The sequence below is a fragment of the Tachysurus fulvidraco genome, chromosome 17 (genome assembly GCF_022655615.1).
Source record: "Tachysurus fulvidraco isolate hzauxx_2018 chromosome 17, HZAU_PFXX_2.0, whole genome shotgun sequence".
Lineage (NCBI taxonomy): Eukaryota > Metazoa > Chordata > Actinopteri > Siluriformes > Bagridae > Tachysurus > Tachysurus fulvidraco.
Window position 1 is genome coordinate 8,989,846 of NC_062534.1, and position 19,114 is coordinate 9,008,959.

General features: G+C 36.0%; 1 protein-coding gene across 5 annotated transcripts in view; it reads left to right on the top strand.

Annotated features, from left to right (window-relative positions):
* Window positions 1-19,114, top strand: part of frmpd3 (FERM and PDZ domain containing 3) — a 125,777-nt gene that overhangs the window by 63,622 nt on the left and 43,041 nt on the right. The gene's annotated exons all lie outside the window — the stretch shown is intronic.

Sequence of the window (19,114 nt, forward strand, 5' to 3'; positions counted from 1 at the left end):
AAAATAAAATAAAAAACCTTGTAAAGTAAAAAGATGAAGTGTCAATCAACAACTTGAAAGGAAGTTTCGGCAACCCACTGAGGACTTCTTTAAACAAATGTGGATGTCTGTTATGTTGTTATGCCATCTGTTTTGGCCTTAATACATTCAGAATGCCCATGGATGTTCAAGCACCTCTCCACAGGAATATGCCAAATAGGTGTGGAGAGAGGATTTGTATGATCAAAAGTAAGCTTATTCATACATAGTTTCTTATTCTTAAAGGTAATGTGGTCAGGGTTAAGTAAGTCATACAAATAGAGGTTTTAGTCAGCATTCACACACATAAAAATCCCAAAATTTGTTAGCTACAGCAGATCACCTCATATCTCAGGTCTCCAGACAGAGACCATGTCCAAACATTTCACATGTTTTTCTCAGGTCGTCTTCCTGCACAGGGTTTGCTGAGCTCTGACATTCAGCTCTGGTTCCCCAGAGGCACCTGATGTCTGAGGAGCTGACAGATTTTCACAGTGTCTGTGAATAGCTCTGATGTTTTTGATAAAAAAAATGAGTGAAGCTGTGAGGCTATTTAAGATGGATGTATATTTGTGTTTATCTTTTCCTTTAGCAATGTGCATTTGCACAGTGATTTGACTAGTTATGCAATGCCTGAATGTGTGTATATTGATTTACAATATTCACTTTCTCGGCCTTAAAAGCATTGCACTCACTTTGTCATAATTTGTGTTGCCACAATAAATAAATAAATAAATAAATAAATAAATAAATAAATAAATAAATAAATAAATAAATAAAAGGGTGATATATGCAATGAAACATTTCTCTTTTTTGTAACCGGTATTGAAATACTATAGCTTTTGCTGTTTGTTTGGTATAGAGCTTTATGGTGATGAATTATCCTGCCATTAAAAATGACAGCATTAAAAAATTAAAGCTATGATTCATATGAAAATACTTTGAATGGATTAGAAACATTAGGATTCATTCTTTAAATTAAAAGAAGTCACTTCTGTGTGCATTCCTTTGTAACTTTAATAACCTGCACTTACTATATACTGGAAAATAATTTTTTGTTCTTAAATCCGTTTTTTTTTTCACAGTATTTATTTTAGCACAACCCTGTATGCTTGTTTGTTAGTTTGGCATACAAAACAGTTTCTTAATTTGTAAAACATCACCAATAGAGAGGCAATCCAGCCAGTGGATAGAGAGGGAAAAGGTCACGTCATGAAATACAGTAGTGTTTAATGTCATCTTATAGACCTTGAACCAATGAGGGACTAACATTTAAATTTTGTTGAGGGAAGACTGAAGGAGGCATCTGAACATTAAGCTTCACAATATGCACACAACCTTACATAAAATGTTTGCTTTGAATGCTGGGTATTACCAAAATAAATAATATCCTTTAAACCACATAATAAAACATGAATACCATGTCAATGAATAATGGGTTTTATTTATTATCCAAATTACTCCACAACACATCAACATCATAAGTCATTTTTTCATTTACAGTCTCTTCCCAATGGTAAAAATAGTTCTGCTCATCTGTGGCAGTTCAGTGTCAATTCCAAAATTATCATGTCACAGGGTTGAATTTAGTCTTTTCTGAGGAAGATTCATAAACCGAAATGATGCCTATTTTTCCTCTGTCTTCTTCTACTCCATCACTTTTGTTTACTTTTTAAGAAAAGACAACCAAATCAATGTATTTTTCATGATATCCATGATGCAAGATGCACATGTGACGGATACGACTGACATAAATGCAAATAGTCTATGATTATTAATTAATGCCTTTTAAAAAGGAAGAAAAGCAGCTGCTGATTCAGTTTCATAATCTAGACACTCTGAGACGTATCGGCACTGGTCCCAGATAATTCAAGTTTTTTGAAAACTAAATGGAGTGGCAGTCTTCACAAACACTGTCTGAGTTGGCAGCATCTCTAATGAGACATCATAGCAGGTGATTGACCACCCTAATTAACTTAATGAATTTATATATATAATTATATCTGGGCTTTTCCTTTCGGTATTCTATTTTTGCCCTAAAACAGGGATTAGATGAAACACAGTAAAGCAGCACTGATGAGAAAATGTATGCATATTTGGTTTTAAGTCTACTTTCTAGCGAGAGGGAATAGAGCTTGAAGGCAAAGAGAAGTCATTTCTTCCCCGCAGACAGGCTAGCCTTCCTGACACTGGATGTCTTTACATAGGCCCAAAACACTCCAAGGCAGTTTCACTCCATGGATCTTATGTCAGTAGGCTTGTAAATTGAGTATGTGAGAGGTTAGACACACAAACAAATAGAAACAAAACACACACAGAAACACACAGACATGCACAAAAGCACACTCAGAAACAGAGGCATGGAAAGAATTGGAAATCAGAAATGACAGAAGTGAAAATGTCTATTTCACACTGACAGTATCATTTTTATACACCTCTAGCAAAATGTTGATAATGACTGATATCTCTAGAAATAGTTGGCTTATGGGTACCCTTCAATAGTATATCATCATATGCAAACATAGTAATGTTCTGCAGTTGGGAATTATTTAGAATAGTTTTAAGAAATCATGTACACCTATTACTTGAAATCAAGTGCAAATGTTAGACAATAAGATAAAAATAGATAAGAATAAAAAATATATGCATAACATAGAGATATAATATAAATTTGTTGCAGTTCAATACTGTGTAATAGCTTGCACCCACACCAGCCCTTTGCGGATAAGATTCACCTCTGACACCTCTGAACTAAAGGCATATAGCATAAAAGCTTACATACAGAATTATCTATAGATGAGGAAATTATGTGGTATTATCCATATACATGGACGTTACAGTTGTTGATTTGTGTCCAGTGCAGATAATGCATATCTGTACAATTATGCACAAATAAAAAGATAGATTAAAGTGCAGATTTGACTGCTGGCTGCCTGGAGTAATGACCTGTGAAAGCATTACTTCCTGCAGCTGGGCAGAGGCAATCTGCCTCTCAGCATACTCCTCTGCCCCAGTGGTGTTTTATAGAGTGGGTGTGAGGGGTTCTTCGTGATCATTTGCCAGCATCACTCTCACTGCAACCATTTCCACTATGTCCAGTTTAGCTCCCAGGTCTGAGCCGGCCTTTCTAATGATCTTGTCAGTATGTCTGTGCTCTTCACTGAAATGCTGCAGCTCCAGCACACAACATAAGATATATAGTACCTTTATTCGTCCCACAATGGGGAAATTTCTCTCATAAAAGATGGGACTCAAAACTACAGACTCATAGAAGGTTCTCAGAAGACAGCCCTTCACATTAAAGAACCTTATCCTCCTCATCCCAACAGTTCCCAATTCCCCACCCACACCTGTCTTGAAGTGACTGTATCTGGTGTGACATCAATGCTACAGGTCTATGGTTATTTAATTTTCTGGGGTTCTTCAATGCAGGAGCTTTTCCAACATACTGGGACCCTCTGCAGTCTCAGGTGCGATATCATCAAGGCTACCTGTATTTCCTGATGTATGAGATGTAGATGTAGAGATCTTGGTGCGGAGGGGATGGTAAGCCGGTGAGGACTGACCATCATTTGCAGCACAGGAGGACACAAAGGGAGGGTACAATGCAAAGATGTCATGGACATGCCTATTTGATATGTGGCCAAATAGCAAATATACTGAAGAAGGTGTTCAGCTCATTTGCCTTTATACAACTCTCAGGCCTACTGAATTCGGGGCAGGCTCTAGCCAGACACCTTCATCCCTGTTCCACACCTCTTTCACCTTCCACTTTGAAGATCATTCTCAATTTTCTTCCTATAGTCCTCCATCCTCTCTAATCTTCACTAAATCTTCCTATGAATACTATTCATGCTATTCCTGTCACCTGCTATAAAGTCTACTTCTTGCTCAGACAGGCATTCAGGGAAATATTGCCCCAAGGTTTACTGTTTGCTAAACAATGCACCGACTTAGGTCACACAGCAATGTCACACAGAATTTATAAAGTCTTTCAGACCGTCAAAAACCTCAGCATGGTGTTCACAAAGAACATCAGAGTCAGTTGTTTCAAAGCATCACTTCAGAGTATCCATAGCCTCAGGAGACCACTTTTTGACTGACTTGGTCACCACAGGTTGCCTCAATACAAAAGGTTTCTACGAAGACCTTAAGTGCACCATATAAGTGCTATATGCTTTACTGTATGTATGATTACTTAGAGGCTCACAATAAGTATTTCATAAACATGCATGTAACATATGCACAACAGGAAAAAATACCATAGAATTATACTTCCAAAGTCAATAATTATACTTCCTAATGCAATGCATTGTCTGATTCATCTCTGATTTAACTTATAGTATTGCATAATATTGAACCAAGAACTAATATATTAGCAGCAGAGATCAGAGAAGATACCAATACAAATAATTTTCCTTAGTCCCGTTTTCTCCTAGATATCTCTTAAAAAACTGCAGTCATGAACAAGTGTGCTTGTGTGTAGGCAGTAAACACAGACCTCAGGGTACCTGTAGTGCAATACAACCTCACCCTGACTATTTTAGCACCACCTTTGGAACTATATGACGTGGCATGCTGGGAGCAGATATATGTGTGTGACTGTGTGTGTTTGTACTGGGGTACATTTTTTCTACTAGATAGGTATCTAATCTGGCAACTTGGTGAATGATATATAAGTATGAGAGTCATTGATTTGATACATATACAATATAGCTTTATGTCATTATGTATTTATGTATTATGTATGTACAACAATGTTCTCATGGGACTTTAGGTTTGGTTATGTTAGACATACTTTCCTTTTTCTCTCACTATTATAGGCTCATACTTTTTTTATTAACCAGCTCATAATGTCTGTGTAACTGCAATAACTTCAATTCTTCTTCTTCTTCTTCTTCTTCTTCTTCTTCTTCTTCTTCTTCTTCTTATTATTATTATTATTATTATTATTATTATTATTATTATTATTATTATTGCTGCTGTTTTTGTTGCTGTTGTTGTTTTTATTATTAAATAAAAAAGCAATTGAACTTCAATAACTACACTTTATTTAGAAACGTGTTGAAAAACAGGCTTACTATTAACTTTTTATATCTTAATATTATTTAATTCTGGAATTTAGATTTGTAAATTCGATTAAACAACGATTTTATTAAAGCCACCTTTGCTAGTCTGCATCAATGATTATTTATGACCACTAATGGACTGAGCTTGCTGAGCCTGCAAACCACCATGAAAACGATCAACTTCTATGGAATCAGGAGGAACATGTTTAAATGAATGCATGCACATTCTTTTCTAATTAATTCAATGCCTGAGTGCACATATCTAAATAAACATTAGTTTTTCTTCCTTTTCCATCAGTATTTTTTATGGATTTATTATAAAGGTTAACATTACAAACATCTAATTAAAATACAGATATTTTTGAAGAGTATAAAAATAAGCAGCATATAAGCAGCAAAATGAGAGAACGGTAAAGGGAAGACTTCTTATGAGCAAATAAAAACACTGACTAAATAGATACTGTAAGTCACTGACAAGAAATTACTCACAGATCCTGCACATATACGGTACCTGGTATATGAATAAATTTTAGATTGTATTTGTCTTTCTTCCATTTGATTAACTAATAATTATAATTCCGCCAATGCTTATTTTTATATTTCAACCCAAATCCATCCCATCTGTTTATATAGTTTTGCACCATTATATTTAGTGAAAAATTCCAAGGAAAACTAATTCACACAGGAAAAGCTCCAACATAGTTTGTCGGTCACAGAGGCACAAGAAAAGTTTGGTTTCAGTCTGGCTTATATCATCAGGGAACAGTAGATACTGTAACTGCCTTGTCATTAACACTGTTTCTGTTATATGAAAACTTCATATCAAACAGCAATTATACAGGATACAATGTTCTTAACATCAGTTAACAGTCATTTCTGAGGAAGTCCTTTTTGCTTACTGAGCAAACCAAAGCAGTAAACCCCTATTAAAACATCATATGTTTTTTGGAGGTGAACATGTACTTCATGAAAGAGCATACTTTACAATAATAAACCTAAGCTTTTAGGTTGTGAACTGATTCAAAATAAACTATATATATATATATATATATATATATATATATATATATATATATATATATATATATATATATATATATATATATATATATAACTAAGCTATAACAGAAAAAAAACAATATTCTACCTTATCCCCCAACTCACAAAGTAGAAGTGTGCAAAATTAATAATGCTAACCACTAAAACCACTATTGCCTATTAAAATCCACTATTATTATTACTAACCACGAAAAAAGCTCTAAACACACATTTTCCACATTGGAACTGCACATTTTTTTAATTAACTTCATTGTAGACATTAAATAAAATATCTACAAAATTATAGGTTTGCTTTCAGACAAATACTTCAATAATAAGCTGAGATTTCGAGCTAGTTGGCAAATTCTGTTAAAAGAGATTTTGAGAGAGAATGAGACTGAAGACTAGTAAAGACCAACAAACACTATTTCACCTTTAGTGCTGAAGGAAAGATATGGCTTCTTGTACCAGAACTACAGCATCCTTGGCCTTAAATGCACTTGACTCATCCAAACTTATACAGTATATAGAACCTTTTTGCAAGTTGACGTTCATCTTTATGTAAGATTTGAGCAATTGCAAATTATTGATTTTGAATTCATTCATTCATTCATTTTCTACCGCTTATCCGAACTTCTGGGGTCACGGGAAACCTGTGCCTATCTCAGACGTCATCGGCCATCAAGGCAGGAAACACCCTGGACGGAGTGCCAACCCAAAGCAGGGGGGACACACACACTCATTCACTCACACACTCACACACTACGGACAATTTTCCAGAGATGCCAATCAACCTACCATGCATGTCTTTGGACCGGGGGAGGAAACCGGAGTACCCAGAGGAAACCCCCGAGGCACAGGGAGAACATGCAAACTCCACACACACAAGGCGGAGGCAGGAATCGAACCCCCAACCCTGAAGGTGTGAGGCAAACGTGCTAAGCACTAAGCCACCATGCCCCCCTTGATTTTGAATTATTGTGGGTTTTTTCTTGTTGATTTGTAAGTATGTTTACTGCATTACCTTGTTGAAAATGCTCACTTTACCTTTATTTTGATCTCATTTGACCTTAGCATACAATACCAGCTGTAGTTCTTACGCAGCTTGGTGAAGTAAAAGCATTTTGGGAGAAAGCCTCAGAAATGCCTCTTCACTGTGTGGAGAGCAGTATGCTTATGGATACATTATAAACTATATCAGAATGTTTTAAACATACTTTTTGTTATGACCCTAATTGTGCTTAATGGTATATAAATCGTGACATTTCTACAACTATTAGGAACTGGGAGCTCAAGAAAGCTTGTGTCCTATGATGTCAGAAAGAGTTAGTTGAAAATATAAACCTAGATAATAAGCTGGGGAAAAAAATAACTTTTCAAACAGCAGCATGGATGAACCAGGGACAGTAAGACCCTCAATACTAATTGGACTGCAACTCATAGCAGTAGTCATGAGGGCATTGATGCTTTGTTATGTCACTTCAGAGGTTTGATGGTTGATAGAGGTTTTCCGCATGTATTTTATTTAAATACAGTCATACATATATTAAGCATAGAAAATTAAGCATGGTAATATTTGCAAAAAATATACACAAACTGTATATACTGTAAATAACAGATGTATATTGTGTTTCCAGAAGGTGCCTCCTTGTGTGTATGAGAGAGATTCAGTGATGCATGAAATAAGCTTTCCTCTAGAACAGCCATGAGGGGAGGGAGTGATTGCTGATATCTCACACTATTTCTTAATTAAGACCATACCGCTCTCAGTTCAGACTTATATTCCTCCTTTTTCAGTCCTCAAGGTCAGTCAATTTCCATAGACACAAATTTCCATTAAAATGCTAAAACATCTTGGAATGGACAAATCCTGAATGAGCTAAGATTATGTTAAAAAAAAAAAAAAAAAAAAAAAGATTCCCACTCCAATTTAATCATCTTCAAAAAGAAATGATGACAATCTTAGGTCAGTGGTTTGAAAGGTTGTGCAGTGTTTGCAAGTCTGTGCTACTGTAATTGTGCCCCAAACCGTGTGTTTAGCTCTAGCATGTTGCTCTGACATAGTGTGGGAGTTGCATGAAACCACTAGCAGATAGACAGTACATCAGCATTAAGTATCTGTCTGTTACACTCCATCCTCATTTTTCCTCGGGGGGAAAGGCTTGTGCTATATGACTGTGGCAAAACTTTGACACAATTTTGCTGTCTCAGGCAGTTTATTTTTTTATTTATGGCTAAATTGCATGTGACTTGCACAGTATGAGAAGATAATGATGACAATTACATTATTACATTATTACACCACACTGTAAGAGTTCACATAAATGTTTTTGCCATGTCAGAAACAATGCCTTTAGTTCAGAGGTGTCCAATCTTATCCGCAAATGGCTGGTGTGGGTGCAGATTTCCTTTCCAACCAAGCAGGAGCCATGTCCAATTCCACCTGTTTTAATCAGTTTATATTTGCTTTAAATACATGGGTCTGGCTTTTGCTTGGTTGGAAAGAAAACCAGCACCCACACCATTATGTATTATGTGGTTGCTCAGTAGCCATATCCATTGAAACAGCATCCTCATTGTCCATCTTCTTTGGCCTATCCTTTCCTTTTGACGTTTCAGTGCATTAAAGAGCATATACTGCTTTGTGCATTGTTCCTGCATTGTGACGTGTCCTACAATTAATGCACCTGAGCTTTGTTGTGAATCTATTTTCACCATCACATTTGGAGATCAAGTCATTCAGTATGAGCAGAAGACAAAAGACAAGATTTCTCTTATTTTATATTGTAAGCAAACAAGGCCTGCTCTAGCATTTGGAGGTCCAAGCAATATATGAATACAAGAATAAATAAATCATTGATGTATTAATTGGCATTATGTAAAATATACCTGCATTAATTATTGCATTCATAACTAAATTACAACCTGTAATTGCTGTAACAATCACACTCTCTGTTAACTGTGCACTAACTATTCAGATTTAAACCAAAGTGTGCCTAAATCTATGTTGTTTTTCTTTTTCAAGAATTGTGTGTTAATTGGCTTGTTTCCTCATTCTCTTGCTTCTTCTCCTATGCTCACTAAAAAACACACATCTGCAACAGTTTTTTTTGTGAAATATGAACCCTGCCCTGTGCCCTCAGAAATACTAGAAAACACTGGAAAGGGGAAGGCATAAAGGCCACCATTTTAGCATTGTCTGTGAATATTAGCTATGACGGTTCATCAACCTCAGCCATGTGTGTGTATTCATAATTGGTTTCAACTATAGATGTGCATGGAACTGTTTTTGATTCTGTTTCACACACTTTTTGTTTGTTTGTGTGTAACAGTCTATGATAGGTTTAGCTGAATTAATTCAACATATCCTTGACCATGCAGTTACTAAGGATGAAAGCATGAATGCAATAATTGCAAGCTAATGAATGTGGTCCTACAAGCTTCTTATCCCACAAGTTTCTTATCGCACCTCTTGAACTGAAATCCCTATCGCACAAGTAAGTTTTTTCTTATTCCACATATTTTTATATGTATTTGTGTCTGCTTAGAACATATTATCTGCTCATTCCAAACCACATATTTGTATTCAGAGAGAGTGATAAGTGTAATACAAGACGTGAGCTATATAGTTGCATCTATATTGCGTATAATAAACTGAATAAATTTCATCCATATTATAATCATGCAGAAAAAAACCTTTGACTGCACTGTTCAAAAGGCAAATATGAGAAAATAAAAATATCAAATGTAAACATTTACAGTACAGCTTACCTATTCATAGGTAATACAAGGCTTCACAGCACACACATCTTTGTAATATAAAGAAGGCATCTATAACTGTTTTTACTAAAAACTGTTGAAATGATTCCTATAAACAAGCTATCTTTTCTACATTTACTTTGTAAAACCTTTTGACCAAAGAGTTAGATAATAATTAGTGAATGTAAGGCAGCAGTGCCAAGCAGATATATGCACCGTCAATGCAATGGCTTCTTCTGATTTAATAATTAAATTAAATAAGTGTCCAAAAAGGTAAATATGGATTATTAGCTGAATATGTGATAAAAGGCTGAATTTAGTGTTCACAGACCAGAAAGTAAATGTTTTGGCTAGAGAATGTGATTTTAGGCAAAAATAAAAAAACTCTTCATGAATTGAGTCTAGGCCACTTCATTGGAGCACAAAAACAAAATCCTTCCACAGACCTCTATTTTCCACCCTAGGCTTAGCAACAGCAGCCAGCTTCTTTCTCTTTTAAAGAGTTGGCAGTAGCGAATGAAACGTCTCGCTCTGCCTCCTGCAACCACAACGTTTAACTCAGTGAAAAACATTCATGTGAATGAGAACGATGAGGATAGGAGGGAGGTATAGAGATGGAAAGGAGAGCCTTGCTGATAAACACAATGTTTATTTTCCGTGACAGGAGATGCTAATTATCTGTGCACATCCAGGCTAATGAAGAAATCAGAGTTGCATTAGGGGGAGTTTTGGGGTGGAGGAGGTTGTATGTTGCCGGCCTCAGAGACTTGGTACAAGACAGTCTCCAGCTGAGTTTCTTCTTGTCATAATGCTTTCTAGCATATTACCTCCTAATGAACCCAATAGTTTCAACCCAATAGTCTAGAACCCAAGGCACAGATGTTGAAACCCTGAGGTGAGTACTGTTATGGTTATGAACATGACAAAACCAATTAGGCTTGTGTTGCAATTTTGACACATACTGAAAGAATCTAGATACTTATAATAAAAAGTTAAGACAATATTACAGTGCTGTAGTATATAACATTAAGTATGTAACAATATAAACATTAAGACAATATTACAGTGCTGTAGTATTATTAATTTGTTTACTTTGCCTTTTGGCATCACTGCAGAAGGCTAATTAGTAGGAACACTTTATGTCTTGGGGTGACAATGTTGAAACTCTTATACCAATCTAGCTCCACCAATCCAGCTTAAAAATATATTATATATTAATTTAATCTTTCTCCAGTTGAAATTCTCTTGCAAAAGCACATCAGGTGCAATAAGCTATAAGATTTTTATTCTGTTTTTGCTGGGTTCTCTGAGCAGGATTCTATAACTACTTGAAAAACATAATAGTGTAGGATCATCTAATGTCACATATATTGATCACTACTCTACAAGTTCTGTAAAGTTTGAATTTTAATCATTTAAGTATTAAAATGATTTTTGTATTTTTTTGGTATATTGTTTGCTTGTTCATTTGTTTTTAACAGGTACCTAAAACAGAGTCAGATAAATCTTTTAATTTACAGTATGTCTTGTCATGTAGCATGATGCTATACAATTCTATAATTTTCAGACTCAAATTGTTAAAAAATGGGTTTAAATTATTGTAAGCGCTAACAATACACAAAGACTACAATATGACATACTTCACACTGGTTTGGATTTTCTCTGGATCTATCATTCTAGCCCTCTGAGGAAATTATCAACTGAAAACTCACATGAATACCATTGTGGCTATAGACATAATAATGCTTATATATTATAGAAGTAACTCAAAATTATAGTACAGACCTCAAGAAATAATTGTCATGCTGTAACAGATGTGCTGCCAGGAATTAATTCTGGGTGGGTGGGGATGAGGAAATAGGCAAAAATCTGTTCATCTGTTCAATTAAACTGATAAATGCAACTCCAAATATTGGGTGGTTCTGGTGGTATTCAGAATTTGTTATATTATTATACATTGTCTTGCAATATTAATAATATTAATAGGCATAGAAAAGAAAATACCTTAATGACAGGTCCACCCATGCATAAGCATTTGGAACTGTCATAAAATATTTCACACACAACATGCCTACCATTTTCAAGGGCAAGATATTTTCACATAATTAATTAATATAACTCTTGACTGTTTATTATAAGACATTTACAGGTTTCCCTTTAAACCACTAAGTGTATCATTAGCATATGTTTAGGGTCATTGTCCTGCTGGAAGGTGAACCTGACCAGTTTTCCAGTCTCTGCCAATGAAAAGTGTCCCCACAGCAAAATGCATTAACCACTCTGCTTCACTGTAGGAACGGTGTTCTCAAGGAATTGTTAAGTTTGTGCCACACACAGAGTTTCCCAGATGGCCAAAAAGTACAATTTTAGTCAGAGAATCTTCTTTTGTGTTTGGGGAGTCACCAAATGTATTTTTTTCTATTTTTTTTTTTTTTTGGCCACTCTTCCATAAAGCCCAGCTCTGTAGAGTGTACAGCTTAAAGTGGTCCTATGGGCAGAAACTCCCATCTCTGCTGTGAATCTTTGCAGCTCTTTCAATGTTATCTTTTGATGTCTTTGTTGAATCTCTGAAAAATGTCCTCCTTGCACAGTCTGGGAGTACTGTTGTAAAAGTAGTCACTGTAGTACAGTACTGTACAGTACTGTAGGTGGCTTTCTATTGGCAGGTTTGTAGTATGTGCCTTATGCTTTCCATTTTGTTATAATAGATTTAATGTTGCTTCATGACAGGAAGTTTGTTATATATTATTTAATAATATATTATTATTTATATATATTATTTCTCTACAAGTGTTTTAGGAGTTCATTGGTCTTTACGTTGCTTGTTCTTCAGTAGTGTTGCAGTGTACTTTAAGAACAACAATTTAGACTATTATGTTAGGTCGATTACATAAAATCTAAATAAAATTCCATTTTAACTTCAGGTTGTAATGCACAAAACAGGAATGAGGGTGAATAATTTTGCAAAGGCACTGTACACACTGTTACCAGCTGATTTAATCAGCCCTCTGTTCTTTAGGTGCATTTAATAAATGAAACTGATAAGGCAGTCAAGAATTTCTTTATTTCCTACACATTGAATTCTCAGAGCCCCAGGACCACCTCTGCAATCATTATGAAAGCATAAATTCATATTTGATTAACAGAACCTTTGATTGTAATGTACACAGTATGTTAATATGATACATGCACATATACTTCAGAGGTGCTGCTTTGTTCCCCTCAAAAAAGAAGGGCTTAAGGATAAGATATTAAAAATGTGATTTAAGATATTTTCACAAATGAGTTATGCAGTTTGGCATCTTATGTTCAGAATCAGTTAATTCATCTTCCCAAAAGTGTTCTTATAATTTTTATTTAAAAAAAATTTTTTTTTTACATTTTTTATTTAAATCTTACAATTAAGTAAAGTTACCCCATACTGTATTTCTCATGACTTTATTTATGTAAATTCCAGCCAAATAACTCTTTGGAATACTTGAACAAAAGTGGACTACAAACTTTTATGCTTCAACATTTCTGTGTTTCTTAAAAAATACTTGTAGCAAAATACTATATAATGAATGGTTTGTATATTTCAGGTCTTTAGTTCTTAAACAATTATATTGGTTTTATGCCTGGACACTTGCACTGTGTGGCATCTCTCCTCTTTGACAGAAAAGCGTGATATCATATGTCCCTGAATCTCAGTAGTGACAGTACAAACCCAATTACCTCACACTTTTCTCTTTGCCAAGCTAAATGCGTTAATGAGATGCTGTGCCAGTGCCATTTTCATGAAAAAGCTGGGTATTGAGTTTCCTGCTTCTCACACACAAGCTCATTAGTGTTAGCACACGTATATATGTGTGAGGGTGTGTGGTGTGTGTATATCAACTCTGGGGCAAGCCAGTCTGCTCAGCCTGCCAGATAATTGTGCAGTGGCAGGCTGAGTACTTGGTATTCTCAGCACACAGGAAGAAAACATACAGCCCAGATAAGGCCATTTAAAAAGGCCATCCATCACCCTCTGTGCTGTAACATTCCTCCAGACAACCAAGACTTTGCCAGGACCCAGAGAATGTCACACAACCTACGTACTGCTGTGGAATGTACTAGAGTTATGACCTGAAATTACAGTGCAGTTCAGGTTGTATGATGGGTTGCCATATGCATTATATCAACTGAGATACTCTTTAGTCACAGTATGTCAATATGGATATTACCATGACTCCAGACTGCACCTTGTTAGAAATATTTGTTGAAACAAAACGTTGAATATCACCAGTAGAAAAAAAAAAAAAAAAACATAAATATGCTAAAAAGTCTCTACAAAGTAGTTTTCCCATAATTCCACAGATTTAAAAGATTACAGTAAATCTATTATATCTTTGTCTCTGTCTCACAAGTCTGCTATTCACATTTTTCAGCCAAGGGATTATTTTAAATAATTATTTTAAAGCAAGGAATTCAAATGGATTATACATAAAATCTCTTGCTTAGTGACGTGACATACGGCTAAGTATGAATGACCCATCCAAAGTGCACACACAGCAGTGAACACACACCGTGAACACACACCTGCAGTGGGCAGCCATTAATGCTGTGGCGCCTGGGGAGCAGTTGGGGGGTTCGGTGCCTCAAGGGCACCTCGGTCGTGGCCGGCCCGAGACTCGAACCCACAACCTTACTAGATATAGATTAGAAGCTCACATGACCATATGGCAAAAATAGTTAGTTTTTAATTGTTAATCATTGGTTATGAGCATATGCACATGTGAAGTGGTTACATTTTGTCCAAATCACCATGTGACTAGCAGTATGTCATTTATACTGAACTTGAGCATTTTCTAAATGTCTCATTCTGGTTTTGTCCACAGCTTTTCTTGTGTAAATTTAAAAAATCTGTCTCTGTAAACTTTAATAATTTCCATAAATGCAAATACACATGCTGACCACAACAAGCCACAAATTAATCTTTTAGCTGAGATTTCATCAATAAGCACATTATTTCTGATTGGTAGATCCTTAGAGGCAGTTTTCTTATATTTTATAATGTTGACGTCTTGAAATTTGTCAATGGAGGCAAAGCCTTTGTAGTCTGTACATGTCTGACTGCAGGCAACACATAATTTGTAATCTTGGTCTATATGTTCTATGGAGGCAATAACTTTCCAGCAATTTAATCATTTTTTCTGCAGTAAGAGGAAAAGCCAGTATATAACACTAGAGCTCCTGAGTCCAGCATGCATGGAATTTGAACTAAAACAGTGACTAAGTGAATAAATGTAATATGTAATTTTCATTTAAGGGTTATTATGTACAGCAAAATTGAAATTGTGAAGCCAAAATTGAAATCATTAAAGATGAAGCAAGTTAAGCTTTTAAAAGGTCCATGCAAGTGCATGACTTTGCAGTGCATATATATTTTATGTTGACTTTCTAGGTACAAATTAAATGAAATGAAACACTTTATATGACACACTTGTTTTTCAAACTAAAGCATGAAATCTGTAATTATAAACAGCTGATATTGCAGAGCTGCATGCATGATTTTACATGATTCAATTTCACTCCTCTAGACCTTAAACAATTCCTCCTTTTTTCAGATGTGAGAAATTTTCCACTTCCCCATTGTGTTTTGCATCTCAGTGCTGCTGCATGTTCAGGGTTACCATATAACTCCATCCCAAGTCAGCCTGTCACCTCACAGCTCAGCTATTATGAGCTGTGCTCAGAGTGTCAAGCAGTGGATGGTTGCCTGCCAATCATGTGTGGCCGAAGTTGACAGTATAGTCTGCCACAGTTCATGAAGATGCTGGTCATGCATTTGCCAAGGAGAAGAGCCATGAAATGTGTTAAAAGCTGAATGGGAAAAAGACTGCTCATGTCATTCTCACTCTCAATAGCATTATTAATTGTGACATTGCTCTGAGAATCTGCATCATTTTAATCTGTTCTACACCAGTGCTTTACAATACTGTCACACAGAGCCATCATGTAGTAAACAAGATGGACAATGATAAGAGCATTCTGGCATGGGAAATCTACAGTCCTTCTCACCATTATTGGAACCCCTTCATTTTTTGTATAATCTGTGTAATATCTTCAGAAATAAATGAAAACGTACCAAAATTATACCATCAGGATTTTTTAAGTGGAGGTCCAAAGAAATTAAACAAAGAACATTGTTTTTCAACTTGCATGTAGTAATTTCAAAGATGAAACAGGAAAAAAAAACAAACAGGATTGTTAGCAATAAAGACACCCTTCCTTAATATTTGTTTGCACACCCTTTCACAGCAGTGACAGCCTCCAAACGTTTTTTGTAGCAAATTTCAGCTCACCCCATAGATCTTCAATGGGATCTCATTGCTGGCCATTTTTTTCCTTTTCAACAATCCCTTGATACTATTGGATACCGTAAAACTTCAAATAATAGCCGAGTCCTGTCTCTTTTAAACGCCTGGTGTGAAGACAGGTTTGGGTAAATAAAGGCCGGTCTCAAATAGAGGCCTGGTCTGTTTTTTAGTATCGGGTTGTATTTAATCTTTTAAAACCCTTCAGATCGTCTGTTCTATGTTTTGATTAGATTTCATGTGACAGACGCAACCGTTCATGAACGACTCATCACTATGGCAACATAAAGAGGTTAACGAACTTTTTTTAGTCCTCAGTTTTTCTTAATTCTCTCAATACCACCATGGAGACAAAAAGAAAAAAGTATGATTTGACATTTAACCTGGATAAAATTGGATACGAAAAGCTGGATACGGAGGGGCTGAAAAATTCCTTTAAGGTATGCTTGCGCGCACACATGCGCGCGTGTGTTTGTGTGTGCGAGGCAGAAAGAGGAGATAATATATTTCATTAACTTCGGGATGTTATCCTTAGGTATGTGGCCTGACAGTAGCTTCTGATCTAAGCAAGGATCACCTTATCCATTGTTTTAAAGAGGGAGAGCCATGGGCATCTGGGCGGGAGCTGATAGTGCAAGCAAGGCAGGCAGAGTTAGCGGAGGCCGGAGAGGGAGAAGTGGAGGAGAGCGATGCGGAGGAGGAATTCGCCAATGAACTTGTAATTGAGGATCGCGGGGATGATGATAGTGATGAATAGAGTAATTTTCTATCACATGATTGCAGTTGTTTTACAGGGTAGCCTTCATTCTTTCTTGTTGATGTGTTTCGGGCAACAAGTTCATATGCTCGATGGATTTTAGCGGTAACTTATATTGTTCTGCACATTGCTGTCACATCGTTTCGTTTTTTGTGCTGCCAATAATCTAAGACATTTCTTACATTAAATGATTTGTTAAACACATTCGAATTAATTATAAATAAAACGTAGTATAATGTGGTAACCTCCTACTGTCATGCTTGAACATCTCAACACTAAATTAAAGGCCTGTCTCTTACAGACGCCTGTTTCAAATACAAGCCGGTGCAGTTCGGCGATTTGGGTAAATAGAAGCCAGGGCTATTATTTGAAGTTTTATGTTATGTGCTTTGGATCTTTGTCTTGCTGGATGATCCATGATCTTTGCCTCAAACCAAGTTTTTGTAGACTAGGTAGGACATTTTGCTCCAAAATCTCTTGGTAATTCTCTGATTTCATGATTCCTGTGATACCGTCAAGGTCTCCGGTACCAGACACTGCAAAGCAGCCCCACATATGGATCCTCCACCATGCTTAACTGTTGGTAGGGTGTTCTTTTCCTTATAAAATTGCGTCGTCTGTAAACAAACTGTTGGTGCGCATTGTCAAAAAGCTCTATTTTTGTTTCATCTGTCCATAGAACATTTTCCCAAAATGACTGTGTTTTGTCCAGGTACTCTTTCGCAAAGACCAGTCATTCCTTATGTCTTTTCTTCAGCAATGGTGGTTCATTGGCCTTCGCTCATGAAACCTTGCTTGGTTTAGTGTGCGGCATATAGTACTTGTTGAAACCATGACCCCAGACTGTTCCAGGTTGGTCTTCAGGTCTTTGGATGTTAGACATGGTGTTTTTTCCACGATTAGCACCAACCTTTGAAGAGTTCTTATCAATTTTCTTCTTTTCCCTATGTCCAGGGAGGTTCTTGACAGTTACATGCTTGGTAAACTTCTTAATAAAATTGTCTACTGTTAAAACAGGGATACTGTGTCTTTGGAGATTGCTTTATTTGCCTTAATGAACAGGCAGTAACATGGCTTTTTAAAACACTGAAGTCATCATTCAGTGGATAATTTTTGTCACATAGGACTGACAATTTATCAGAGGTGATTATCATTTGTGATTTACCACAGGTGAATCAAAATGGATTTTCATACTGATTTGTAGTGAAGGATGCAGATACCAGTTATACAGCAAGCTTTAAGTTTGAAATTTTTTTTCCTCCTATTGTTTTTCTTTTCATTGTTTATCAGCTTTTTGTATCAAACACAAATTCTCTGTGGAAAAAAAAGCTGTTTCACTTGATGAATTTTTTCAGGAGATATTTTACATTATCTACATAACCATAAATAGTGATGAGCAGGATTGAATAGCCAATAGTGATGAGCAGGACTGTACATCAGTCATTGATGTGGGATTTGTCCTGTCGTACATTTCAACGTACATTATCTTTTTCTCCTTTTCCTTCTTTCTGACAACTAGCATTTGTTCTACTATTATTGCTCTATCATTTGCTGGTGCAAAAAAACACATTCTCTGTGACAAACGCATAGGCTTACATGGTTTCTTCCATTTGCTCACCCCTTGGAAACATTTGTTCAGCCCTTGATTTTAAAGATACAACAGAGAGCTAATAGGAGTCGACGCTGCATTTAATTTGCTGTTTCATCAGTTGGACATGATTCTGCTGTGGGCATAAACCGCCATGAGCTATGCTTCTCTCATCACTATTCTAATAAGGTGCTGCTCCTGTACCTCTACACCCTGGAGTGATTAAGCAATCCATATCTATCTGTCATTTATATGTGATTTACTAATGCAGGAGCAGTGCTAACCCAATAAAACACTGCTTTCTCACTGGGTAAAGTGGACTGTAATGAAACGAATAACTCTCAGCTCTGGTACTGTATATATCTTCCATGATTCAGAGGGACGATTAGCTCCAGTTTCATCAGGTGCTTGGGTTTGGAGTTAAGCATTTGTCAAGTATATTACATAATGAATGTATTGTAGGACATGCACAGAAGCTAAAACAGAATTTTTGTGAACTGGAGAATATGAGAAAACAGATCAAAGAGATTCAGTAATGCTTAATGGT